This window comes from Chroicocephalus ridibundus, chromosome 3 (genome assembly GCF_963924245.1).
Source record: "Chroicocephalus ridibundus chromosome 3, bChrRid1.1, whole genome shotgun sequence".
In the NCBI taxonomy this organism is placed as follows: Eukaryota; Metazoa; Chordata; class Aves; order Charadriiformes; family Laridae; genus Chroicocephalus; species Chroicocephalus ridibundus.
The window spans coordinates 40,836,396-40,842,122 of NC_086286.1; positions in this window are offsets into that span (position 1 = coordinate 40,836,396).

The following is a 5,727-nucleotide window of genomic DNA, read 5'->3' on the forward strand; positions in this document are numbered from 1 at the left end:
TCTTCACTGTAAATACAGGAAAAAATTGCACAACTAGACTCACGTCAGCCAGAACTATTCTTGAGAGTGACAGAAGTTTCATCAGTATGCAGTGAAAAATCCCCTAGACATCACCTCTAGCTCTTTTCCTTGCAAATAATGGCACTCGGGAGACTTTTTGCTCTCCCAGCAGAGCAAAAGGAGAATCCTTTGCTTTTCTGATGCCTGTGAGATCACCAACAAAAAGCGACCCAGACGTATCCACAGAGAAATAACAGGAAAAAGCCCAATACACTGAGTTCAAGTCTACTCACACAGGTTCGGAAGATGGGAGCTGAGAAAAATCAGATTTTAAAAAGCTTCTCAGTAACAGGTACAACTTTCCATTTGTCCTTTCCCTTGATTTCGTACTTTACCCTTTGTTACTTATTGTCAGTTGTCTTCTAGCAGCCAAAATTACCATTGGTCTTCACCTTAGGTACTTATGACTTCCAAACTATTTCCAAAGAAAGGAGCGTACCACGAGTCACAGGCTGAGGATAGATTTTTGCATTAAAAAGCTCCAAGAAGAATAAACATGGAGAAATTACACGTTCAAGCAGAATCACATTCAGCCAAGTCAGGGTTCAGGGACGTCAGTTTTGACTGACGGTAGTACCTGAAAATCCGTTTCAAGGGCCAACAATGCAATGGGCTTACTGACGAAAAAGCTAAAAATATGGCCAGCCGCAGCTGAAGAGATGGTTTCACAAAACATGCTGACTTCCCTGCCACCAAAAGAGAGGACTTGCCGCCGCCTCCCATCTCTCCATCTGCTCCTTTGTTCTACTACCGTACTCCTGTGGCTCACCTCGCACTGCCTTAACAGTGCCTTAGAGCACTTTAGGAGCCAAGTTCACTCCCTGAGCAGGCAGGAAACTCACCCAGAAAAGCAGGTGGTGTTCCACCAGCTTCGAGAGCTCAACTGCCTTGCAGAGACAACCAGCAAGCATAAGAGGTGGCACAAGGAAGGAGGCAGGACCACGCATCGGGAAGAAGGAGAGGGAATTTGTCCATCTCCTTTTTGTGGCAGTCAGCCCGGGCTGCTAGCTCATACCCGGGTGAAACGGCACACTCAGTTTGCAGGGAGGGCTAAAAACCCCTTCACTTTTAGAAAGGACACCACCCAGGACACAGTCAGGCATCTTTTAAGGCAACTTTTAACTCCCTCTTGCACGGAGAGACTCCCTAGCTCTCTGGGAAAGGCTGCAGCTGACAGGCGTCGTTCTTTCATTCCGCCAGAGGTGGAAGCTAAAGTGATTTCAGGGAAGGGTTATAAAAGGGTTTATAAAAGTTATACCAATTTTTGAATTGTTGTTCATGACTGGTTCCATGACATTTTCCCCAGAGAAACAGGAAGCAACTCACAAGCACTGGAGGAGCAGCAGATGGAAAAGTCACTTTCTGCACTCTCGTAGTCGTCAGGTTCAGTGAATTTGCACTTTGCCGGATTTTACTCCTGCAGAAAGAGGATTTAGCGAGTGAGTGAGCAGGTGATTTAGGGAGTACCACCGGGTCAGGTCTTTCCCGCTTAGGCAGAAAGCCTCCCCGCTCCCGGCGGTTTAGGCAAAAACCCTACATTTCATCCAAGCCCTAAGCTGTAGTCTAAAAAGCCACCAGCGTGACAGAGACGGTCTGTACCAGAATCCTACAATCGGCCTTTTTTCACTCAAGTGCAGCCTACAGATTGTCTTGCCGAGTTTGTGCAGATGCTCCACAAGCACAAAGCTACAGCAGAAGGTGAGACGAGGAAAGCATTTCAGCTCTCTACCCCAACAGCCCCCAACAGCGAAGACCCTGTGTCTGATGCAGACCACAGATGTGACATCCCTCTCCATGAAAAAACAAACAAAACCAACACAGATCAGAACTTGATGCTGGAGCCACTTTACCCAGCTACCTCCTGCGGTTATTCCCCAACACGACTATACTTCCGTTCAAGAGTTGCAGTCCCCGTCTACCGTGGCGAAGCTCGCAGCAGTTCCCAAAGGCACTTCTGACCTTACGCTCTTTTTTACCTTGCTCGGTGCACCTGGACAGACAGACGTAGGCGCTGAGTGTCTCAGGACAGAACATACACGCAGCCTTCCCAGCACAGGGAGACAGTGGTGAGCAAGGCACTCCCAGCACACCACACCGCTCGCCTCTCCCAGCACGAATTCCAGAATCCCAGCACGAATTCCAGAATCCCAGCATCACAATGAAGAGAAAGGCCTTCCAGAATCACTGGAGGTCCTCTGGTCCAGCCCCCCTGCTCAGGCAGGGTCACCTACAGCAGGCTGCCCAGGACCGTGTCCAGGCGGCTTTTGCGTATCTCATTCTGAAACATACTTTGACAAAGAGCAACCTGACAAGCCCAACTGCAAATGCATTTGCAACACGTGCAACAGGCCCGGCTTGTTGGTGACTCTCTCCTGCCAATTTAAGGCTTCTCTCCACCACACAAGTCAAGCAATACCACACCAGCAAAGCCTTGTCACCATTAGTTCTCCAAAACTGTATCCGACAGCTTCCTAGGTAGAAGGCACAAAACTAACAGAAGCCTGATTATGTTCGTTTCACTGTCTTAACAAAGCAAACCCCAGGCAGATCAATGCAGGAAAACCAGTTGATGCAGCAGGTGAACAAGAAGCTGTCCTCAGCAGAACAGGGTACGGTACTGTGTGCCCAAACGCCTGTGCCAGCTGCCAGCCAAGACCGATACAACCATCCAGAGGGAGCACCTGAACGACCCCGGTTAGCCATACACCCCACACAGGGCTCAGCATTCCCGACAGAATTAAGTCCCTAATTTTTATCAAACCCCCATCATTTTATCAAACATGATCAGGAAGCAATTATTAGATCTGAAAGACTGACGCCACGCTTCCTTTCTATTGGCAGAAGTTCCAGACCTGGAGTCACGGTTTATTAAGGAAGGGCAGAGAGGGGCGTGAGTAACAAATCTTAAAGATGACAAAAAGGGGAAAACATCAGACTCAGAAGACCAGAGGTTCATGGATCTGGCCGCAATGCCCGTTACTGGGAAACTCGCCTGAGCCACAGCAATGTGCTGGTGCTCCCACTCCTTCCAGGCTTCCTCCGGACGGGACTCCCACGTGGCCTGTGTGCTCCGGATCCGCCACTCATTCCCAGCCAGCAGAAACTCTTCTCCCTCCTGCCTGCAATAGCCTTACTTACACTGGGTTTGGGCTTTTGTCTTGATCAGCACTTGATAAGGGAACTGACTCTGAGCAACTGGATGTGCCCACGCCAGTGCTGCAGATGAGGACAGGGACCATTTCTCAAAGGCAGAGCTGTCTTCTTTTCTTCTCAAGTTTTTAAAAGCAATGTGTCTGTGGAGAAAAAAACCAAACAGAACACCTTTGAAAAAAAATCCCAAGTCACAGATATTAAGTACTACTCCTGTATAGCCAGGAGCTGCGTGGGAAAACCCGTGATTTCAGCAAAAATCCGGTACTGGGAAACCACTCTTAGAAATCCTTTTGCTCTGAAACAGGATATTTCACCACATCATTCTAGTAAGAAGCCATTTGCTACAGATAGGAGGGTTTTAAAAAAATTAAAACAGTGTGTAAACTTTGAGAGAAACTAAGGGATATTTTCAACATTTCCTACTAAAACTGTTTTCTCTTATCAGAGAAGACTTTTTAAACTCCATCGTAACATACGTTTCAATACACCATTTTATTGTATTTTTGTTGTATTTTCCCCTAGCCAAATGTGCACGAGGAAACCGCTAGCAGACCTCAGGGTGGGCTAGCCAGTGAGCAGGAGGAAAAGCCATCTCTGGAAAGATGAGGTGTCTCAGCCAGAGGTCAGAGACGGAGCCCAGAGTTGGGGCACAGACAACAGCTGGGCTCAAGGCTCTGCTGATCCTCTGGGGCTCTGCAAATGTGGCTGCGTGGGGGAACCTGCAGAGTGACAGCATGCCTCTGGTGTCACTCGTGAGCTTCAACTGCAACAAGCCAGAGAGGCGGCTTTCTGTGAGCTGCCCCAGTGCAAGATGGCAGGTGGTAAAGGCACGGCCCCGTCTCTGGCAGCCTGCGTAGCCAGCCGCGTTGCTGTCGTGCATGTGTGTGGTGCACCCTCAGCCTTGCTACTGGCCTGACCTGCAAACGGGAAAGCAGCAGCCGCATCCAAGGGTCTGGGACAGAGACACCCCCAGGTCTGGGGTGCACCAGGCCGGGCTCCTGCCGCCAGGAAGGACGAAGCCCCGGCTCAGCAGATTTGTAACAACCCTTCGCTACTTGGCAGACACCGGCATCAAGCTTTAAGCTTCGCAGTATTAAGTTCACCAACGCCAAAAAGAAACCTGTTCTGTACCAGGAAGACTACGGAGAAGAAGTAAATGACTCGTGAGACCCTATGGATTGGTTTCTGCCCGTAGCTTGTTTTCCCCACCAGAAATCAACAACAAAGCTATTTACGAGTGGTTACATGGGAACTGATGAAATTGCAGCAAACAATTTTATTGAAATAACAAGCCTGAGAGTAGTGTTCCACGAGGGGAAGTTCTGATGGGGGATTAAACTGCTCGGTTATCCTCAGACATATTTGCACACCGGGCATATTCTTGCAATACGATCCATGGCTTTATCCAGTGCACTTCCAAAAGGAGAGACGAATTTTATTTCCACCGGTGGAGGTGACCAAGAGCCTCCTTTTCTTGTGGTCCTGAAAAGAAAGAGAAGTATCAAATTGATTTTTTGATTACCAACAGTATTCAGTAGAGGAAAACGTTTTGCAATGTTGGAATTACAAAATCGATGCCAAAGAATTATTTATGGGCTTCTTTGAAGATAGGGTCAAGGCAGAAAACATACAGAAACAAGCTTCCTTTTGCTTTCGTTCCCTACCAGACTGTCCCAAGCATTCTCACTCAGTATTCGCGTGAGCTTTTTGAGCGCCCCCACGCCCTGATTTTAAGAGGCAACTCTCCCCAGACGGTTTTCCAGAAGGAACCGGAAAACACGGCCAGAAACAAGACGTTCTCTTTACTCGTCGTCTGACCCACTCCTGCCTTCTATGGGGAACTAAAGACCGTAAGAGCGTGGTTTCGTAAGGTGGAATGACAGGAGAGCACGCCATCATTGCAAAGAGTAGCACCCACTTGGCCTTTCCTAGCCCCTCCCTCTTCTGGTTCCAATAGAAAACTGAACCGTGAAGTGGGGAAAACGGTGCCCAGGAGACCAGCAAGCTGGACAGGCTCGCAAAGTCAGAGCAGAACTGTACCGCCAAGTGAGGAAGAGCAAGTGAGGTGGCCAAAAGCTGAATTGCTACCAAAATAAAGGAATGCAAGTAAGCGTTCAAAAAGCTTTTCATACTTGCTTGCTTTCTTCATTTTTGATTTTGCAGTTCTACCTCTCTTCAATTTTTGCTTTCCCACAGACTGTGTATATTCGGCATCCTCTTCCTCTTTGGTCGGAAGCTCCTACGTTAAGGCAAGAAAAACATTACTTATTCACAAGTTCTTACGCTTCTACAGAACACAGATGAATGTTTCTTTCATGAACAAGTCATGATAAAGGTATTGCCGAAAGCGTTACAGTTTCCCTCCACAAAAACAAACCTTCCATCTCAAACTCTCACACCAACCTAAAAGCTGAAATTCAGAAATCAACAGATAACACACCCAGTACGTTTAAGGAAAGCCACTGTGCCTTTTCTTGAAGGCAAAGCAACACTTATTAACCACACTATCTTCAA